This window comes from Camellia sinensis, chromosome 15 (assembly GCF_055761805.1).
Source record: "Camellia sinensis isolate YWXY chromosome 15, ASM5576180v1, whole genome shotgun sequence".
Lineage (NCBI taxonomy): Eukaryota > Viridiplantae > Streptophyta > Magnoliopsida > Ericales > Theaceae > Camellia > Camellia sinensis.
This window is the reverse complement of record NC_138975.1, coordinates 138,960,134-138,984,293: the sequence shown is the minus strand read 5'-3', so window position 1 is coordinate 138,984,293 and position 24,160 is coordinate 138,960,134.

Sequence of the window (24,160 nt, the reverse complement as noted above, 5' to 3'; positions counted from 1 at the left end):
TCTGAATCAAAGGATTGAGAGCAGTTTGTTCGTAGTCAAAGGGTGAGTCAGAAGAAGAACTTCCCATGTCCATATTTGTGAATTTCTGAATCAAAGGATTAAGGGCAATATGTTCGAAGTCCAAGGGTTGATAATTTGCAATGGCATCCATGATCTGAATATAGAAAGGTGGGTAAAGGTGGCTAATTAATGCAAGGAGGTTCTTTCGAAGAAGAACAAAATCATCATATGACTCTTCGTGTGCTCGATCAATGGAGGGAAAAATTGATTCAGCCATAAAAAAGTATCAGTCTGTTCGAATACTAAGGTGGTGGGGGTGTTCAAAAGATTAAAGGAGAGTTTAATGTAGATGATGAATGACAGTTGCATTTCTGGGAGAATACAAAACCCATGCACGTTCTAAGACGTGGGAAAGAGACCTTGATCCACTAATATCACCAAGTATTGGGTATATTAGTGCGGGGGGTAATGTTGGCTACATATTTTGTACAAGCCAATTACAATTCGACGCGTGGCAAAATAAGGATAATATGGGAAGACTATTCAAGTCTTCGATCCTGATCGTACATGTGGCAATTAGTATTGGTTATTACGAGATCTGAGTAGTAGTGGATCAACAAAGAGATGTAAGGTGATGTGACTTCAACAGTTACTCACATTTCAAATTCAAATTGAGGAGGGAAGCCTAACTGCAAGTAATGACGTAATGAAGCTAATCTTGAGGCAACATGATCAGCGATCATGGAGGAGCAGTTCGACGGTTAAAAATGTAGTTCGATGGTCATCCTTGAACAGTATAAATAACTGAGAAGGTCCCAGAAAAACCCCCCAGATTCAGATAAAAAAAACCAGTCTTATTATACTTATTTCAGTTTTACATTTCCAGTCTTACATTTTCTGTACTTTAAATTTCTGCACTGCACTTCGTTCATAGGAGTAGTTTCAAGTAGATTGCTGCTGTAAACCTTTACGAGGCTGAGTTTGAATCATTGTAAGTTTTTTCATGTTAATGAAATACTTCAACTGTTCTTCATTTAATATTTATTTTGCTTCTTTCTCCTAAATCAAGCCACCAGTAAAAGTTCTCTTCATTGAGACTGAAAAAACTAAAACGCAATCGTCTGATAATTGGTTGGCAATTAATTTTCTGTAAGGGCTGATTGATCCTTGTTGACACGCTCGCAATTACAATAATACCCTTCGAAAGCCAAAAAGCCAACAGGGACCAAAAATTTTGTTGTGAAAAGTGTTGTTATTATATTTTTAGCAACAAAAATTGGACATTAGTGATGAATTATTATCTTTTTGAGACCAAATTTTTTGTCTTAAAAAATAAACCATTTTGAGACCAAATTATTTTGTCCTTAAAAGTATATTTGTTAGTGACATTTTCAAAATTTTGTCGTTAAAAGCCTTATTTTTGACTTTTCAGGACGAACTTTTAGCAACTATTCTCATGATAATGAAAATTGATCCCTAAATATCTTTTGCAATATAATTTCACTTTTAGATATCAAAATATTTGGTTTCTAAAACTCTTATATATTGTAGTGTTGATTTGGTCTTTCATTGAAACTAGATATTAAATTTAACGATTTTAAGATATTTGTCAATCGTTTAAAGTCTACATGTAAAAAAATAATAAATAAATAATGAAAATTGGGACAAAAGAACTAAATTGAAATTTAACTTAAAGTGTAGGGATTAAATTGTTTAAATTAAAATTATAATTATCAAAATGAAATTTGAGTTAAAATAGAAGGATGCAAATTTATTTATTGAGAAAATTTTTATTTGACCCTTCAAAAATATTCACTTTACTCCTTTAAGCTATCAATTTGAATAATTATTATTATTTTAAACTATTGATGTTAGTTCACCTTATTCTAAATCCATCTACAAAGTTAATATTTTTTACGGACTATCACACCAGCTGGCAAAACAAAAATATTTTTCCACACAATTTTCTTAATTTAGTAGTAATAGTTTGTTATGATTTTGTATTTTATTGAATATTTTCAAAATAATTAGTTGTATTTTGTTGCATAATATCATAATATTTATCTCCTTGTACTACTGGAGCAAAGTCTATAAATACCCTTAATTAACCACGTGTATGATGAGAGATGTGATGTATCATCAAAAATATTAATATCATTAACAATTTGGGTTTAAAATGAATTAATATCAATAGTTTTAAGAGAATAATTATTCAAATTAATAGTTCGTGAGAGACAAAATGAAAGAGAAAGAAAAGAAAGTATGAGAAGCTAAAAAGTGCTAATATCATTTTCCTAACTTGCCAATTCTATGTTGAGTGAGGCTATACAAAGGTTAAGGTCTCGTTTGAAAATTTGGTTATTTTAGTTAATTTTTTTAATTATTTTATGAGATGAAAAAAAATATATATATTTTGAATAATTTGTGAATTTTTTTGTAGTTGAATAAATGATTGTGAGAGAAAAAGTGATTGATTTATGAGACTAGATCCTCTTTTTATTACAGGATTGTAATGGAAATTTTTTATTATATCATTTAAGGATTGTAAAATAATTATAAATATTTATTATTATTTTAAATTTTTTTAAAAAAATCATTACAAACCCCCTAATAATGTAAAAAAAAAAAAAAAAAATCATTACAACATTAGAATGAAAAATATCACAAACGGTCAAAAAGCACCATTTAGCAAATTGGTCAAAAATTGGTGAGTTGGATATGAATAGTGCATGAGCTTGACCCGGCCCGTTTTCCATGACCAATCCATTTTTCTTGTTTTGTTCATGATTCCCTTGAAATTGGACAATAAATGGAAATCTATTAAATACAGTTCAAATCATAGTCACAAATACAAAATTAGACTCATGCCGAACCAAATTCAAAGTAAACATACAAATGTACCCATGTCAGCAACCACAAAGATCTCCACCATCTCAAAGAAGTCCACCTCAGCAACATCAACATCCACCACATGACATACCAACATATTTCTCATGTGACCAAAAAAATTTTGAAAAAATTCTTTCAAAAAATGTAAAAAAGGCTGCTCGGTGAGTGTTTTTATGAAAAAAAGTCTACTGTGCCAAACTTTGGACCAAGAAAACAATCAAGACATATAATGTGTGGTGTGGGAGAATATTTTGTGAATGACAGTACATGTGTAAGGTGGTATCGGAGCGTTAACTGAGGTGCCACGTGGCCTGATCACGCGGCCGAGATGATCTCGACCAGACCGAGGTTATCTGCAGAAATACCGAAATTCGAGATAAGCAGATAAGGGACAAGAGTCCTGAAACAGAGGAGGATCTCATTCTGGATAAAGATAAGGCTAAAAAAGAGTTTATCTCTATCTAGATGAGGGTCTAGGATATGCATGAAACCTGAGTCCATTGAAGTAAGGCTTCTAAAGGGATCAAGTCAGTGCTGGTTATAAAAGTATGGCACCCTCGTGGGTTAGTGGTATGTTCTTTCTTTTGAGTTAAACACTAATTGCTATCTGTGAGAGATATTTGAGTACTGACTTGATCGTCGGAGTGGCCCCAGGTGAACGAACCACCGCCGGATTCTCATCTTCTTGTGCAGGTTGGTGGAGTTAATCTATTCTGTCGGTATGCTCCAGCGAAGTTCCCCGTTTGGTTGTGTGGTTGGAAATCAACACCCATAATTTGGCGCTGTCTGTGGGAACTTAAGGAGAATAGATGGCCAATGACGGGTAGAAAGAAAAGATTGGAGATGGCATCCACACTGAGAGTGGTGAATATACAATCCTTAACACAAGAGTGGAAAACTGTGATGAAGGAGCACAAGATCTAAATCTTGTACAGAAGGACATCGGCAAGGAGGGTAACGCCTTGAAGAAAGCAGGTCAAGATGAGTATTATAACGAGAGCGATCTCCAGGTATGGAAGGATAGATGCTTGAGAAGGGACGGCGAGATGAAGGGAATGGCCAACAAGTTGGCAGATCTACAATCGGTTGTCAACTTCATGATGCAGAACAACATCATGTAATCGCCGTTTTCGTTGCAGGACACGCCGATGCTAGAGGCCAAGACTGATGCCCAAAAAGGGGGGCAGAAAACAATCCCAGCAGTCCCGCAGCATGACAAGGAAAATGAGTCCTCACATCGGCCTTCATGGGATATCGGACGAGGAGAGTTGATCTGAAGTGACTTATAGAGGACACCTCGTACCAGGAGAACATATGTCAAAGAACCCCGGAATATCCAAGCGAAGGGCCTATGTTTTAACATGATGAATGAAGAGAAGTCTAAAAGGACACATAACGACATCGGGAGTAGCGCACCAAAAAGACTGAAATCTGTTGACAGCCGAGCTCTTGGTCAGACTAAGGAGGATTTGAGGGACTACCTCCAGAAGAAGCGGCAGAATGCCGAGGTCACGTCTCCCGTCAAGCCAAGAACGTCGTTCTCAGTAGAGTTGGATAGGTTTGAGGCCCCAAAAAGGTTCCATATGCCGAGGTTCCAAATTTATGATGGTAAGTTCGATTCGAACCTTCGTGTTGGCTAATATTTGAATTCAATGGCTTTGTATACCGGGAACGAACCATTGCTGTGCAAGGTGTTCCCTTCATCCTCTAGGGAAATCGCATCGGATTGGTTTCAAAAGTTACCGAAAGGAACTGTAAGAGTTGGGAAGGCCTGGTCGAGATATTTGTGGCCAGGTTTGTTACAAACAAGTTGCAGCCACTAAGGGTAGACTCCCTGATGGCTCTAAAAATTAGCAAGGGTGAAGGCCTCAGGGCTTATGCCAAAAGGTATTATGAGGTGTTCAACCGAATATTGAGATGCAACCAGGAATTGGCAGTCGTGTCTTTTAAGAATGGCCTGGAGGATGAATGCCCGCTTCGAAAGTCGCTGGCAAAAACTCTACAAAAGAGTATAGAGGAGCTCATGGCACGGATCGAGAAATATGCCAGAACAGAAGAGGATACGTCGGGAACGAAAGCGCCGAAACAGGAGAAGAGAAACGGCTCGCCGAAGCGAGACCGAGGTAATACTGGTTTTAACAGGCAGGAAATAGAACTGAGGGCTGCACAAGCAGTCACCAGCGTGTTCCGGATCCTGGTTTACAAAATTCTAGAAAGGATCAAGAACCAGTCGTATTATAAAGCGTCGGAAAAGGTCCCTGGTGAGTTCATAGGAAGGAGCCTTGGGAAGCATTATACTTACCACAATGAGAACAGACACCTGACTCAGGGGTGCAGAGCCCTGAAGACGCACTTAGAAGACCTAGTCAGATAGGGTCACTTGAGGGACCTAGCAGATGAGGCCAGAACAAGAAAAGAGTATGCAAGGCTTCCCCCTACACCAGGGGCACCACCACTGCCACAACCACAACAAGCAGAACCTCGAATGATCAATGTGATTCAGTCAAAGGTTAATGAGAATGATATGTGATGAGAGACCCAAAAGGTGAGACACTTATAGCATGTGTATCAGGTCCAGCAAAAGAGGCCTAAGACAAATGAGTACCAAGGACTGATTGTAACCTTTACTGACGCAGACCTGGACGTGGTGCAGCATCCATACAACGATGCTTTGGTAGTGACCCTCGAGGTTAGAGAATACCAAATAAGGCGCATTCTGATCAACCAAGGTAGCTCTTGTGACATTATGTATGTCAGATGTTACAAGGAGCTTGGCCTTTACCAAGATGATTTGGAACAGTTCAACAGCCCAATGGTCGGGTTCAATGGAACGTCGACATGGCCTTTAGGAGCAATAAATTTGGAGGTACAGACAGGTACCAGGAATGTTAGCACAAAATTTACAGTAATTGATACCTCGTCCCCGTACAATGCTATATTGGAAAGACCGTGGCTGCACGCAATGAGGGTTGTTCCCTCAACGCTGCACCAGTTGCTACGATTTCCAACTGAATAAGGAATCGAGGAAGTCAGAGGGAATCAAGTGCAGGCAAAGAATTGCTTTATGGTAGTAATGAAATCCAACTGCAATGTGCGAGAGGCAGAAAAAGTGGAAATCAAGGACGAGGACATAGAAGTCCTAGATGATGTTGGCAAAGAATTGGCCGAGAAAGTGAGGAAGCCTTGAAAAAATTCTGGTCCAGAAAAGGGATAAAGAGCGCTTCTTCCTTCTCAGTTCAGGCTTGACCGATGAGGAGAAAAGGGAGTTAGAGACTTTCTTACTGGCCAACATAGAAGTATTTGTCTGCATACCATATGAGATACTAGGCATTGACTTCGGGGTCATATGCCATATGCTCAATGTAGACAGGTTGGCTAAACTTGTCATTTAGCGAGTAAGGAGGCCGACATTAATGCCTGTTGAGGTAGTTAAGGAAGAAATGGACAAACTGCTGGAAGCCAAATCCAATTGCGAGGTGAACTACCCTACTTGGCTATCCAACACAGTGGTTGTGAAAAAAAAGAACGACAAGTGGAGGGTTTGTGTTGACTTCACCAGCCTGAATAAGGCTTGCCCCAAGGATAGTTTCCCACTGCCCAAGATTATTGATCAACTGGTGGATGCTACTTCAAGGCATGGGAGGATGAGCTTCCTAGATGCTTGTAGAGGATACCACCAGATAGCAATGTATCCCCTTAACGAGGAGAAGGTTTCATTTATCACCCCTAAAATGGCAGTATACTATGTAAGTAAAACCCTAGCAAGTGTAGAGAGCAAGTACTTACTCCTGGAGAAATTGACACTAGCCCTGGTGATGGCTTCACAAAAAATTAAATCACTACTTCCAAGCCTGTAAGATTGTGGTACTGACTGAGTATCCTTTGAAGTCCCTGTTTCAACAAGGAGATCTGACAAGCAGGGTAGCCAGATGGGTAGTAGTGTTGGGCCAATATGACTTGGAGTTTAGGCCTAGAACAATAATTAAGGGCTAGGTTCTGGCAGACTTTGTGGCCGAGTTCACCCTTGGTGCCATCCCGTATCGGACTCTGGTGAGCCACGGCTTAGGATGCCTAGGGGAGTAGGAAGAAACCCAACTGGGACCCAAGAACCCCACTCTAGCAAAACAGAAAATAGAAGAGAAACCAAAGCCCTGCAATATCTATATCAGCGACTTTTTCTGCCTGTTTGTTGATGGAAGTTCAAACCGTCAAAGAGAGGGGGGGCAGGTATAGTGTTAGTATCGCCAGATGGGCAAATAATAGAGAAAGCTATTCGTTTGGAATTCAAGGCCTCAAACAATGACGCAGAATATGAGGCACTAATTGCAGGGTTAAAGTTGGCAGCAGTAATGGAGGACGATGATGTGGTAGTCTTCTGTGACTCCCAACTTATTGTGAATCAGGCAACAGACGAGTATGCAGCCCGAGATGAACGAATGATAGCCTATGTTAAAGAGGTTGTCAGATTGCTTTCCTTGTTCCAAGATTGCCGTCTACAACAAGTTAGCTGAGATGACAACAGTCACATAGACGCCTTGGCCAACTTGGCTAGTGCAATAAAGTCGGGGGAGCCAAGGATAAACATGATTGATTACTTGACAGGACCAAGTATGGAACCTCTAAAAACAGAATATGAGGCACTGTGTGTGGAGAAGCGTCCAAGTTGGATGGATGCAATAGTGATGTTCCTTAGGGATGGCAAGCTGCTAGACGATTGAAAAGAGGCACACAAGACCAGATTGAAATCGGCCAGGTTCTGCTTGCTAGTAGAAGGCCAGATATACAGAAGATCCTTCATTGGGCCTCTATTAAGATGTGTACATCCCTCCCAGGTTGAGGACATTTTGTATGAGATTCATAAAGGAGTCTATAGAAACCACATTGGGGGCAGATCACTTGCTCATAGGACCATCATTAAGGGGTACTGGTGGCCCTGCATGCAGAAGGATGCTGAAGCCTATGTCAAAAAGTGCGAGAAATGTCAAAGGTTTGCACCTTTGATACATTAACCAACAGCATATTTGAACCCAGTATCCAGCTTTTGGCCATTTACCCAGTGGGGCATAGATCTTGTTGGATAACTGCCCCAAGCAATTGGGCAAAAGAAGTTTATCCTGGTAGCAACCAACTACTTCACGAAGTGGGTAGAGGCTGAACCCCTTGTGAAGATTCGAGATATTGATGTAAAGAATTTCATATAGAAAAACATCATCACTAGGCTTGGGATTCCAAGGGCAATAATAACAGATAATGGTACACAATTTGATAGTAAGCTAATCAAAAATTTCTGTGCAATGTACAAAATTAAGGACTACTACTCTACTCCAAGTTTTTCTCAAAGCAATGGTCAGGCAGAAGCATCCAATAAGACTATCTTGGATGGGATAAAAAAGAGGCTGGAAGGAGCGAAAAGGAAGTGGGTGGAAGAGTTGCCCAATGTACTCTAGACACATCGAACTATGCCAAGAAGATCAATTGGGGAGTCTCCTTTTGCCATAGTTTATGGCACTGAAGCAGTTATCTCGGTGGAAGTCGGCATCCCTGGAATTAGAACCCATGGAGTGGAAGATGGGACCAATGAGGCATTCTTAGCCCGAGATCTAGATCTATTGGAAGAAAGAAGAAATAAAGCAGCAATTCAACTAGGGGCATACCAACAGCAGCTTGCTAGGGCTTACAACAAGAAGGTCAACCCAAAAGAGTTCAAAGTTAGGGACCTCGTCTCAAGGAAGGTTGTAGGCAACAAGAAAGATCTTAGGGAGGGCAAGCTTGGCCCAAACTAGAAGGGGCCTTATAGAATCATCTCGGTTGCCAGCAGTAGGGCATATCGGCTTGAAGACACTGATGGCAAAGAGTTGCCAAGGCCTTAGAACACCTGCAATTTGAAGTTTTTTTATCATTAGTTTTTGTTTTTCAAAATTTATGTCATAATTTTATTAGCCGAAGTAATAATAAAATGCTTGTTTGATTTTTATGAATTTGAAATTTGTGCGATAGGACTGACTAGTCCTATAATGATGTTTTCCGAGTGAAACATGACGAATAACTTAGACTTATTATATGGCAGAGTTGAATTATACTTGCATATAATAGAGTTGAACTAAGTTGGCGATGTTTCTGTATGAAACATGATGAATAACTTAGACTTATTATATGACAGAGTTGAATTATACTTGCATATAATAGAGTTGAACTAAGTTGGCAATATTTCTGAATGAAACATGACAAATAACTTAGACTTATTATATGACAAAGTTGAATTATACTTGCATATGATAAAATTGAACTAAGTTGAATCAACTTAGACTTACCATAACGACGGAGTTGAACTCAGTTGAATAAACTTAGATTTGCTTAATATGTCGGTAGAATGGAACTAAGTTTGCTTTAGTTAGATTAACAAAGAAACCAAGGTCAAACAACTCGACTAATCTTTGTTTGAATCTAACTTCGGCAAAAGACCATAAACACATGATGTGAATTTAAGTGGAACTTAGGTTCACATTAGGCAGCAGGGAGCAGGAATGATAAATAAGCTTGAGAGCTTGACACTTGTTGGAAATTTAGAATAATTTACAAGTTGAAGTTAGCCGAGGTAAAAAGGGAAGGGATATCCGAGGTATTTATTAACTGAGATGACCAACTAGGTTGTCAAACTTGGAAAGGTTTGAAGGGTAAAAGGCGACAAGTACAAGTAGGGGTACAATACTTGTTGAATGTTGTTCAAATAAGTTTTTGCAAAGAAATGTTTTGAAATATTTTAAGTTTTGACCGAGAAAAACAGTAAATGTTTTTATCCGAGGTGAAACTTGTATTCCAACCTGAAGTGATTACATAGTTAAGGTGTACTTTGAAGAAATGCAAAAATATTCTAAGTATGGACGTATGAAAGGCATGAAAGAAAGTAGTAAACATATATAAAGAGAAACATCCAAACACTTAGAAAGAAAGGAAGACATGTGTTCACTTAAAGGAAACTCATTCAAATGTCAAACAAACAAGGCACTTCAGCTTGGCATAAAAAATTACTTGTTCAGTTACAAAAATGGCTCTTCGGCCCAACAAAAGCAAAATGAACAAAAAGTACAAGTAAAAGAAGAAGATCCTAAGCATTAGCCTCAATGTCTAATTGCTCAACCTTGGCTATTAGCGTTGTGTTGGCCACGGTTGGCAGTAAGGCTTCTTTTTTCACTGTTATCTCGAACAAGGTCTGATCCAAGCTCTTCTCGGTCGCCTAGACTTTGATCTCAGATGTCGTCTTCTTAGGAAGGCGCTTTTGGAGACCTCGTCCTCATCATCTTGAGTCAAGTCCAGGACTTGCTCATTTAGAGTGGGGGACTTGGCCCCAGCAACAGCCTATTGTTTTTCATCACCTTTAGCTTTGGCGTCATTCTCCTCGGCCTCGTCATCCGATCCTTTGGGAGCTTAAGGGAAATTGTAGACGTCCCTGAATGCCCCGGGAGGACAAGTCCCGTTCTGTTCGTTTTGCGTTCACTACAGTTCGGACTCTCAAATTGTCACGGTTCTAAATCTGAACCAAAGAGTCCAAATCTGGCAAATCGTTTTAAGAAAACAGATTTTTAGAAAAGAAGTGTCAAACATGGACTGCTTTGCCAGATACAGAGTCACCACCTAAATATTTTATTTTGGAAAATTTAAGAAACCCTGACTCGGTGCCAAAGGCCACGTGTTCGTCATCACCAAAGTTGCATCGGCTCGGGAGCTTGGGTACGATTGGAGAAGGTCAGCTATGAGCACCTCCTCTCACCCGATCCGAAGATCGGCCTCTACTAACCGTGATATCTGTTTTTGAAAACATTATGTGTTCTTATTCTGGTTATTAGCCTAAAATTACTATGTTATGCGTACAGCAAACAAGTATAGACCAAATCGCCTAAATTGGAACAAAACATTTCATGCTTGTTTCGAAAATGGTTTGCTACTCGTAAGTAGGCTAAAATGCAGGTTTTGCCACCCTCAAGTGGGCTTTAGAAAAGATGGTTTTGCCACTATCTAGCGGGCTTAAAACTCACAGTTTTAATGCATTATTCCAATTTAGGTAATTCGACCTCCATCCACAGGCACTCAAGCAGTTATATCACATAAGCAGCTAGCCTCATGGTAATCATGTTATTATGGCAACACTCACACGCATGAGGTATGCTAAACCGTAAATGCTTACCTAGTACTCCGAGCCAAAACAAAAGCTAGTTAGTAATCAATTCATGATCCTAGCTCATGTTAAGATGGCTAATGCAACACATACAAGATGCAACTACAATAGGCTCGGCTATTCTAAGATGGCATGTGATGATGCTACAACTAACATGTATTCAACTTTGGAATTGAAATACAAATGCAGTTAGTATGATGCGCCGAGCCCGGTGCATGTAAGACAAATGTATAGATGCACGCATGCTATCATACTTTATGCTAATTGAAACATGCCCTAGGCTAACGATCGAAAGCTAGTAAATAAAAGGGAAGAAGGACGTGGGGTTGGGAGACATACACCACACTCACGCACACTTATTACACAATTGCCCTCACTCGGAGGGTCCGAATAAATATTACAGTCCGAATAAATAATACTAAATTAATTATTACAGAATTTCTAATTAATTAACGAATTAAATGCAAAAAGAAGGTGGCCACAGCCCGCCTCGGGATGCGTGAATGATGCATGCTTGACTCGTCTCGCCCGGAAACTCGTTGCCATAGCACTGTTGCCTCTGTTTACACTGCCCTGATCCTCTGAAGACTGTGAAAATTCTTGGGGCACCTCTGAATTGATTCTTGATCACCCTGGAATGTCACCGGCCAATTCAAAGTACCACCGGCCATGGGGATGGGCTTATCAGCTAAATGTTGTACCACCAGCCAGCCACCGATGGTCGGTCGGCACTGTCGGTGGTCGACCGGCCATTGCTTCCTGCAGAATCCTGCAGTTGACAGCAGCAGAGGGCAAGCAGTGTATGGCATAGAATTTTCAAGCAAATGTGAGCATGGCCACTCTCCCAATCATGTCATGGACTCAAGGGAGTGTGGCCCTCGACCCTCAGGTCATCAATTGCGCATTTCGATGCGTGATGGCCTAAGAGGCCAAGTTTGCCAATCAATGTAAATGAATGTAACAAAAGAGATGAGTGCCAACACCCTATCATATTGAAGTCAAGGGCATTGGCTACCGAGGGTTGAGATGTGTTTCGTTACTTGGAGTACGAACACTCCTCACCCTTCAAGTTTGGTTTGACAGCCCAAACCAAACAATGCAATGTGTGTATACAAACTTGGCTCAAAGATGCAACATGAGGCTAAGATGCAAACATGCCAAATGTGATGCAAGCTAAACATGCAGATGTACAATGCTAGGCATGTAAGATGCAATGCAATGCAATCAAACATGTAAGCTAAGACATGAAATGCAACTAGCTAATAATATACAAGCATGCAAGTATGATACAATGCAAACATGAAACCAATGCAACATGATCTTGCAATGGTGGACCTAAGACACAAAGGGCAGACCTCAACCCACTCCCAAAACAGTGACAAAAGATGCCTAAAATGATGAACAAATACTCATGTAAGCATACACACCAATAGGCCTAAGATTAAGGCATAACCAAGGAGTATTCTACTACCACTACCCCAAGCCAACATGGCATGAGTTATACAACCAAAAACAGAGTTTAGGTGCATTGAAATAAGTCCTAAAACCCTTTGATATGGTAGCCCCGAAGGCTTAAACACTTAGGCATGCACAATGCTCATTTCAAGGCATAAAAAGGACGCATCTTCAAAGCATGAAAGAGGTGATGAATGCAGGCATATAGCATGGTTTGGGGACTGAAATGACATGACAAATGACTCAAACTCATTGAAATAGGCCAACTAGGGCATGTTTATGACTCACACACTTTGGGCTCACAAGCCAAAATGCATAACAACCACATCAAACATGTCAAGCATGACCAAATCAGTAACCAACAGACCTTAAGCATGGAAAAATAATGCTAAAACCTTTTTAGGACCAAGCCAAAAGCATGCTCAAATGACATGCTACAACATGATACACTTTAAGCCAAATTATGGAATTTCAAAGCAAGTGTATTATACATGCAAAAGGCCAAAAAAACCAACATGAGGCAGAGACAATACATGCTAAATGAGCACCAAATAAGCTCTGAAATAAAGCCAAACAAGACTAGGCATGCATGCTACCATATTGAGCCAAATATGCTAACAAAAGAGAGACCAAGGGAGAGGGGTGTCCCTCCTCTATGCAAGACCTCAAACCCCCTTCTTCACCACTGAAAATCCACTTGATTTCAGTGGTGAGAAGGCTAATACACAAGAGGTTCCAAAGCTTAGCAAAAAGAGCACCAAAAGGGCCAAACAAGGCCTAAGAGGGGGAGATTGACCCCCAACACCAAAACAACCTTAATGAAGTATCTTAAGCATGCAAATAAAAGACTTTTTTCAGTTATACACAAAGTCTAAAACAATGAGCAAGATAGGAAAAAGTCTAGTGCAAGATTGGGGAATCTAAAGTAAAAGAGTTACCCTTGAAGAACCCTTGATGAACAGCAAGTGCAGCCTTCTTCTTTTGATCAAAACCGGTCCAAAACCTCAAGAACAAACCCCCAAAGCGCCTCAAATTCGAAGTAAGGTGTAATGCTATGTGTTTTAGTGCAAAACTAAGAACAAACACACACTTTAGGCCCTCAAACACACACAAAATGAAGAGAGAGAGGATCACATATATCAGATATATATGTGTATAGCTCTGGTTTTTTGCTGAACCAAACAAAGGAGGAGGAGGGGCTCTTATATAGACAAGGGAATGGCTCCAAGCTTCTTAAAGAAACTAATAAAAGAAGGGTCAAAGAGGCCAAGCTTCCAAGAGAAGCTAACCCAAAGGTTCAAGCTTCTTGAGGAAGTTTGGATAAAAAAGGGTGCAAAGGGGCCAAAATAGCCACATACGCGTATGGGGGCAGGGTCTGTGCACCCCAACTGGCACAGCTGGCATGCACCATGCCTGCAAGAGTCAAAAGGTGGTACCGGCTAGAAAAGGAGGCCATCGGCCAAATAAATGGTCGGTCGGCTACTTATTTGGTCGGTCGGTTATTTTGACTGGCTGGTCGGCTAAATTGATGGCCGGTAGGTGGCTACTGAGGCCAAAAAGTGGCCGGTGGTGTCAAGATTGAAGCCCCAGAAGTTAGCTTTCCAATGGCGCAAACCTTGCATTAAAATTCCTCCTTTGAAAAAAGTTATGCCCTTTTTGGTGAAGCCGCGTAGATTCGGTCCAATCGGAGTGATGCCCTACTTCAATCAACCATATCTCCTCCACCCGGACTTGGCTTTAGGAGATTCTTGAGTGAAAAATGAAGCCCCGGAAGTAAGATTTCCAACGGTGGTAGCCTCATAGCTACAATCCAAGTATGCAAATGAATAAGCCCGATTCAGCGAGGGCTGCTCAACTCTCTCCTACTCGAATTCATGTCGAACTTCTCCCAAACTAGTTTTGTCCTCTCCTTTCCTCTTTTCTTCAACTCCAAACCCCTAAACAAAGTGTTTTGAAAGATTTTTCAAAGATTTCATCTCTCTTTCATTCATCTCCACTTTGTCCTTGCTCGGTTTACCGAAAAGCGCAACATTTACCGAAATGCGAGCGTCGGAACATCGTAGGAACTTTATTTTCAAAACATTTTGAAAGAGAGGATTTTAAGATCTAAAATCTTTTGATCAAGATTGTTTTGGTCCAAAAGGGGTATGAAGTTGGGATTTGACTCTCTCATTGCTGAAGAATTTGAACCTTTGCCCTGCACACCTTTTACCACCAAGTAAACCATCAGTAACGCCCAAGTCTTGAGGGCGGTCAATAATAGGGTGTCTACAATTGCCCCTCTTTGACAGAACTCGAAAGTCAAGAAGTGACGTAAGTGAATGTCAAAGCCCAGAGACGACCCATTTTTGACGAGGCTGAAGACTTGGACAAACAAACAAAATACTAATAAACAAATGATTGTGCCCGCAGGCTGCCTACGTATCCCTTTGCAAGGAATCAAACCAGCGTAGTTCAGGGGCATGATGCAAATGATATGCAGAAAGATTTTGATAATTGGACTTATATGCTGCGCGAAGCCGGTTTGAAAATTGGACTTATACGCTACGCGAAGCCGATTTGAAAATTAGACTTATACGCTACGCGATGCCGGTTTGAAAATTGGGGATTTATGCCATGCAATGCAATGTAAAAAATGCGATGTAATAGCTAGAAAGCGAAGGTACCTTACAGGGGCAATTGGCAATGACCTACCTCATGCTGCTAGAGACCTTCCCCTTCTTCTTGGTTAAACTGCAGGTACTACTTTTCTCCCTGACTATGGTTGCAGCTTTCCCTATTCTCCAACAAGGTGACAGACTAGGTTGATTCGGTATCCAGAATTGAGGCGCATGCATATGCTATCTCAATCTATGGGGCTACCATACAGATTTCAAGCGGAGGATATACCCCTGGGTATTTAAACCAGACTTTAGTCTCGAAAATCCTGAACCTTTGTGTTCTACGCATGAGCCATTCGAACTCTAGTTTCCACCGTCTCAGTTGGTCTCCTAGGAACTCACCACAAACACAAGCAGGTGGCTAAACCAGACCACCGGAAGTCGTTCGGGCACAACAAACACCAAAGGAATTGCACCTTTAGAGGATTTAAGGTCTCCTAGACCGGAGAGTGCACAAGAAAGTGAGAGTGAAGAGTGAATGCACAAAACAATGCTAAGAAGATGCACGAAACAGTGCGATGCAACGTACTAACAAGTACAAGTTAGGTGTGCAAGAAAGCGTGATAGAATGCATGCAAAATGCAAGTAAGGTGCACAAAACAGTGCGACGCAATGCACTGACAAATGCTACAAGCATTTTCTATGCAAGATGAGAGAGAGCATGTAATGAAATGAACAAGATAGTGCGATGCGCAAGAGAGCGCGAGTGTAAACTGCACAAAATAGTGCGATGCGCAAGAGAGCGCGAGTGATAAACTGCACAAAATAGTGCGATGCGCAAGAAAGCGCGAGTGATTTGAAATGCACAAGAAAGTGCGATACGCTAAACAGCGCGATTGATTTTGAAATGCACAAGACAGTGCGATACGCTAAACAGCGCGAGTGATTTTGAAATGCACAAAACAGTGCGATACGCTAAACAGCGCGAGTGATTTGAAATGCACAAGATAGTGCGATACGCTAAACAGCGCGAGTGATTTTGAAATGCACAAGACAGTGCGATACGCTAAACAGCGCGAGTGATTTTGAAATGCACAAGACAGTGCGATACGCTAAACAGCGTGAGTGATTTTGAAATGCACAAGACAGTGCGATACGCTAAACAGCGCGAGTGATTTGAAATGCACAAGACAGTGCGATAAGCTAAACAGCGCGATTGATTTTGAAATGCACAAGACAGCGCGATACGCTAAACAACGCGAGTGATTTTGTAATGCACAAGACAGTGCGATACGCTAAACAGCGCGAGTGATTTGAAATGCACTAAACAATGCGATACGCTAAACAGCGCGATTGATATGCAATGCACAAAATAGTGCGAGTGAGATACAACCACAAGATGCACAAGACAGTGCTAGTGAGATACGAAGTGTAAGTGCACAAGACAGTGCGAGTGAATGCATGTTCTATGCAAATGAGGTGCATTTTCTATGCAAGTATGGAATAGTGCATTTTCTATGCAAAAGATACGAGCATTTTCTATGCAAGAAACAGGAGCGTATTCTATGCAATATTGAAAGCATATTCTATGCAGAATCGAAAGCAAGCATATTCTATGCATGAGTCATAACGATGCGCGGCACGCATGTAACAGAAGTGTATATGAAAGTGCACATTCTATGCAATGGAAGGGCATCAAACATGTACTCTAGTGCCTCCGATTTACCTTTCGAAGGACTTGGCAATACGCTCAGCTCAAAAGGGGACACTCTGTTTATATTGGCGAGAGATAACATCTGCATGTGAAACCCTCAGGTGCTGCTTGGACTACCATTCTGACTTGAAGCAGGCTTATACTTGGGGTCAAGATATACTCATACTCCAGAGAAATGGCGTGGCCTGAGAAGGTGCACCTGGAGTACAGTCTCAGAATTTGTTGAAGTTAAAACAGACTAAGATGCTCCAAATTTTCCCTCTTTATATAGATAGGTCCTTGTTCTACTGTTCTCACATGACCTAGGTTGAACCTTGCGGTTTATGAAAGAAAGAATCTTGTTTTGCATAAATGTGCAGAATGGCACAACACTCTGAGCACAAAATGATTTTTCTTGAAAATGAGAAAAGGGTTCTCAACCGGGTATTGAGTCTACAACTGAACACAGCATACTATGACTCAACAAAAGGTACACGACCTAAACACATCGAGTAACACTCGAAAAAGACTCAAAACAAAAGTTGAGGTAAACAAAACAAAAGACACGACACACAGACGTGTGTAACAAGCCCGCGGGGGACCTCGCTACAGCTCGGACTCGATTTCGTAGTCACGGTTCTAAGTCTGAACCAAAGAGTCCAAATCCGGCAAATCGTTTTGAGAAAACTGATTTTTGAAAGAAGTGCCAAACATGGACTGCTTTGCCAGATACAGAGTCGCCACTTAAATGTTTTTTAATGGGAAATTTAGGAAACCCTGACTCGGTGCCAAAGGCCACGTGTCCGTCATCACCAAAGTTGCCTCGGCTCGGGAACTTGGGTACGATTGGGAAAGGTCACTTCGTGAGCACCCCCACTCGCCCGATCAAAGATCGGCCTCTACTAACCATGATATCTATTTTTGAAAACTTTGTGTGTTCTTATTCCGGTTATTAGCCTAGGTTACTATGTGATGCGCACAGCATACAAGTATAGACTGGATCGCCTGAATTGGAACAAAACATTTCATGTTTATTTTTGAAAGGTGGTTTGCTACTCGCAAGTAGGCTTAAAACATTTGATGATTTATTCCAATTTAAGTAACCCAACCTTCACCCGCAGGCATTCAGGCAGTTATATCACGTAAGCATATAGCCTCATGGTAAGCATGCTATTCATGGTAGTCACTCACACGCATGCAAGGATGCTAAAGCATAAAGCTTACCGAGTACTCCAAGCCAAAACAAAAACTCATTAGGAATCATGCATGAATCCTAAATATACAGAAATGCCTAATGCAACACATGCAAGAATACAAACTATAGCAGGCTCGGCTATTCTAAACATGGCACATGGAATGCTACAACTATCATGTATTCATTTGGAATTGAAATACAAATGTAGTTAGTATGATGCGCCGAGCCCGGTGCATGCAAAACAGATGAATGATGCAAACATGCTGTCATACTGTATGCTAATTGAAATATGCCCTAATCTAACCATCATAAGCAGATAAATAAAAGGGAAGAAAGACGTGGAGTTGGAAGACATACATCACACTCACGCACACTTATTACAATTATGCCCTCGCACAGAGGGTCCGAATAAATAATACAGTCCCGAATAAAAGAATAATACAGTCCAAATATTACAGTCCAAATAATGTACAAATTCCTAATTAATTTACAAATTAACTAAGAAAGCTGTAAACTGGCATGCAAGCCAGGGACTGCCTTGCTTCTGATGAATGATGTACATTTAGGCTGTCTTGCGCGGAAATCCACTGGGATGCCCCGATTAGCCTCTATTTTACAATTATCCTCAGAAAGCGCGCCAAGCTCCGGAAGGTTGCCAATTCTTGATTTGCTGCAACAGAGAGCAGGAAAGGGGCATAGCAATGTATTTTCACAAATGTATGCATGCCTCGATCCTCGTGCCACCAATCACGCATATTGATGCATGATGGCCAAGGAGTCAATTTGCATTACTTAATATAGAATGAATGCACATGAAAACACAACAAGACCTAACTCCATCATGGATGATTCGGAGTGTCGGTGAGTGGGGAATTGAGACACATTCCGTCACTCGGAGTACGAAATGCACCTTGTTTCCCGTGCCCGGGCTAACTCCTATCCCGAACACGATGCAATATGCATGACATGCATGAAATGCGACTAAGATACAATCCTAACATACACAATGCTATGAAAATGAGATGCCTCGAAATGCGTGCACACGGGCACGCAAACTGAGAAAATGACAGAATGCGATCTAAGATACAACCTAGTATGCACTATGCTGTAAAAAAAGAGATGCCTCGAAATGCGTGCACACGGGCACGCAAACCGAGAAAATGACATACGCAATGCAATGGCATGGAAATGGCATATAGAATGCAACATGGACTTATACTAACATGAGAGAGCCTCAGCCACGCCCACATAAGAGGCCGATGAATGAAAATGAAGTGTCTCGAAATGCGTGCACATGGGCACGCAAACTGAGGCAATGGTATATGCAATGCAATGGCATGGAAATGGCATATAGAATGTAACATGGACTTATACTAACATGAGAGAGCCTCAGCCACACTCACATAAGAGGCCGATGAATGAAAATGAAGTGCCTCGAAATGTGTGCACACGGGCACGCAAACCGAGGCAATGGTATATGCAATGCAATGGCATGGAAATGGCATATAGAATGTAACATGGACTTATACTAACATGAGAGAGCCTCAGCCACACTCACATAAGAGGCCGATGAATGAAAATGAAGTGTCTCGAAATGCGTGCACACGGGCACGCAAACCGAGGCAATGGTATATGCAATGCAATGGCATGGAAATGGCATATAGAATGTAACATGGACTTATACTAACATGAGAGAGCCTCAGCCACACTCACATAAGAGGCCGATGAATGAAAATGAAGTGCCTCGAAATGCGTGCACACGGGCACGCAAACCGAGGCAATGGTATATGCAATGCAATAGCAAGGAAAATGATGTGCAAACATGCTAATGGAATTTCAGCACTGAAATGTGGGGAAAAACAGCCCCGAAATGAGGCGAAAACACACCCGATGCATGGAATAGTTCCGAAACATGGACTTTGGCACCCGAAATGGCCTATAGCTATACCAAATATGCAGAATATGGACATACAATGAATAGAAAGTAGCAAGGCAGCCCCAAAATTAGCATTTTACTAGTACAAATCATGGCCAAACAGCAAGCAAAGATAGGGCAAAACTAGCATGCGAGAAATGGCCCTAAATGTGAGATTATGAAGCAACTCACAGCTTCTAACTCCAAATAGGTTAGGGCCCTTCAACAACATTGAAGAGGGGCCCAAAATATGACATATTACAGAACTGTAAAAACCCTAAAAACAAACATAGATATGGCTAAGCTCTTATGCAGGAAAAAGGGCCGAAAGGTGGCCAAAGAGGCAAGTGGTATATGCACAGCCCAAACTGAAAAATTCCCTTCTACAACATTGAAGAGGGACCCAAAAATAGGCATATTTACAGAACTGTAAAAACTCCAAAACAGTATACAAACATGCTAAAAATGCAATGCAAAATGAGGCTCAAAAGGTGGCTATAACACAAAGTATGCAAAGCATTCACCAAACAGCCAAAGACCCTTAATGAAACATGTTAAGAAGGTCAAAATAAGACTATTTCTAGGCCTGTAAAAAGACCAAAAACAGAAGCATGAGAGGCTGCCAAAGCATGCAAGAAAATGGCATTCAAGAAGGATATTGAAGCAAGTGCAACATGGAGGGCTCGAACTGGGTTGAGCCCTTAATGAAACAAGAAAATGAGCTCAAAAAAATGACCTTTTCAGTTTTGGTCGGAGCTCAAATCAATAAGCATGTATGGCTTATAAATGGTGCAAGAAATGAACCAAAAAGGGGGGAATGCTACTCACCCTTGAAGACCAATGCTTTTGTTGCTTCTTGGACCAACTTTTATGACTCTAAGCTGCTGGAGTTCCTCCCCTTGCTACTGAAATGGAGTGGTGATGGTAGAGCTTGAAGATGATGAAGAAATGGAGCCCAAAACTTGAAGGAAATGGGGTGATATGTATGTATATGCTCCAACCAATCCTTCTAACCCTCTTTCTTGAGTTGGGAGGCCAGAAATCTATGCAAGAGAGGGAGAGAAAACCTTAGGCCAAAGTGGAGGGAATTGAGGCCCTTGTTCTCCCACAAAATATCCCCCGGATATAGATATTTTCTAGGGGATACAACTGTACAGCTGTAAAGTGGAAGGAGAGAGGAACATGGCCGGCCAGGTATTTTTGTTTCAGGTGGCCGGCCGGCCACATCCCCTAGCCGGCTGGCTAGGGGTCAAAAGGGTCAAGTTGGTTTAGTGGCCGGCCACCACATAATGGTGTCCTCCCATGTGCCCTCAACACAACCCTGTGGTTAAAAGTCCAAGAAAGTGGCTCAAGGGTGTTCAACATTGGCTCGGAAGGAGGGGTTCAAAAGGGTCAAGCAACATTAGTGGCCGGCCACCAACTTTTAGGGTCCTCCCATGTGTGTACATCACAAATATGTGGTTCAAAGTTCAAGAAAGTGGCCCCAAGGTGTTCAACATTAGCCCGGAATGAGGGGTTCAAAAGGGTCAAGCAACATTAGTGGCCGGCCACCAACTTTTAGGGTCATCCCATGTGTGTACATCACAAATATGTGGTTCAAAGTTCAAGAAAGTGGCCCCAAGGTGTTCAACATTAGCCCAGAAGTGTGAAAAACGGGCATCGGAGGGCGTCAGAGGATATATAACTGGTTGTTGCAACAATTACTAGCCTCCCACCCTTCTACGGCCTTCCCAGTGATAAAACAAAGGTACCTGCCAAAAATGAACGAAAATCGATGCAAAACGAATGCTCGGGGGCCAAAACGCGCAGTTCGAGGCCCCGAAAATTGCTGTTAAGCACCGAAAGTGGCATTCGGCCACGAAGTGGGTTTCTCAGACCCCAGTGTCCCTTGAAAGGGAGTAAATAAGATGTATGCCAAAATTTAGAGCAAACGGAGATGGTTAGGCGGTCCCGAACCGAGGCACACGGCCAACGGTCCCGAAAAATCGGAAACCGGGCTCCAAACGGGCAAAATGGCCTACGACCACGAAACGTGGCCTACGGCCACTGAGAGATGATCTACGAGACCTATCCCTCCCTTCGAGAAGAGAAAACAGAGAAAACAGAGCCTGGTTCGCAAACCGAGGCAAAGCACAAAAGAGTCCGGAAGTCCGGAAGCAAGGCTCGCAGCCGAGACTCTAAAACTTCTGAACGAACACAAAATGCAACATCACCGAGCGCTCAATCGGTGACGTCTGAGTCTTAAGGTCGGTCAAAAATGGGGTGTCTACAACGTGTTACAAAGACAAGAGACCTCTCAGTTCGCGAGGAGCCAGTTTCTCCGGGTAGTGTTTCCCGCCCTTTTCTCATTTGTGATTCTCACATCACTCTGTCACTCAATCTCTGTTTTTCTGAAAAAAAAGCCATTTTCTCACTTTTTCTCTCAGCGCACATCTCTCTATTCTTCAATCTCTCATTTTTTATCCCTCCCCTGGGTGGTTGGTGGATAAACAGAAAGTTGCGGGGCCTTGCCCCTAGCATTCCGCTAGATTCTTCTTCTTGTTCACAACAGTGAGTTTCTTCCACAGAGGGGCTGCGCTACAATTAGGTGTGTAGCAAATCTGCAGTTGACATCGGTTGATGATGCTCTGCCGGGGAGTTTGGACGTGATCAGATCTGCCCAGATGAGGGAATGGGATATCTCGTCCCATTCCGGTTCGTGCTTCGCATTTGGCTTGATACCTCGTTGCTTGGAAGATGTGAGAGTTTTCTGCCCTTTTGCGGTTAGCTTCAGTGGTGCCTTTTTCTAGTAGGTATGGTGCCTTTCTTAGCAAGCATGTTAATAATGGGGAAAAGACAGAACACCTGATTCAACTGTGCCCCTAGTTCATCATTTTGACCATTTTTTGTTTTGGCTTTCTACTAAAACAATTTTGACCAATATGAGAGTTAGATTAACATGCTTGTTCGATTTTCTGATTTAAAATCATGCAAGTCCGGCTATGGGCACTGAAAATTTTCCTTTTTTGGATCCAAGAAATGGTCTAATTTTGAAAAATGGAATACTTTTTGAGAAAATCAGTCAACCTCTGTAAAAATTCTCAAAAACTATTTTTGCAAACGGCCAATGCTCAACAAGCACAGAACCTACTCTTGAGATGCACAACCTCAGATTCGAAGGAAAATTGCCCCTTGCTTGAAGAGAGCTGCACGGCAACGGAAAGTTGCCCCTTATTTGAATGGCACTACGGCACACTGTATGGCAACAGAAAGTTGCTCCTTGTTTAGATAGCATCGCAGCGCATTGTAATCAGTCTTCAGAGTAACGATGACAATCAGGCAAAGATGATCAAAACCATTACATGGACACAGTTGATTTTGAAGTGTTTTACGGCTGGACTTCGAAATGAAGTTGCCTACGTATCCCAAAGATGGGAATTAAGCCTTACGTAGTTCGGGGTTAAGGTACACTCGGGTATTTAACCTTTCCTTTTGTGCTCTAACTTTTGCCAAGGCCGCCCTTTGCGGGTTTTCAACCTTACGAACTATGTTCTTCAATTCTTTTTCATTTCTTTTCTTCTTCTTTTTTTTATTTTTCTTCTTTTTTTCTTTTTTCTTTTTTTTTTTTGCATTTTCTTCATTTTTTTGCATTTTTCTCTTTTGTTCTTTTCTTTTCTTTTTTTTTTCGCTCTAACTTTTGCCTGGGTCGCCTTTTCGGGTTTTCGGCGCAGCGAGCCTCTCAAGGGTAAAAGTGTAGCTTGGTCCATGTCAAATGGTTCTGAGATCTCGAATCCGTCTGAATCCAGGAGAGTGACTGCTGTTCGCTGACAATGCAGGAGTCCATCCCATGGGGGCTGGATTTGCCCCTAGCGTTGTGGATAGGAACTCAATTGTTCTTCAGCAATACTTTCTTCTTTCTTCTCTTCTGGGGTTTGGCATTCTTGCCAGTCTTCATTGATTTGCAGGACGATCCATCTTCGACTCTTCGAGCACATCTGGCATTTTTGCCCCTAGTTCCAGGGATACTTCTGATCTAGCTTTGCAAGTTTCTTTTGGCGACATCTGATCTCCTCGATCTGACTTTTCTTGCCCTTAGTTCGAGGGCTACTTTAAATATGGCCACACAAGCCTCCTTTGATGGTTAACCATTGACCATTCTGAATTTAAGTCCAAGGTTTGAAAATGAGGGGTCGAGTCTAGAGGTTGAGAGCAATCTTAGGCTGCACAATCTCAAGAGCGATTCCACACAGGTCTTCGCAGG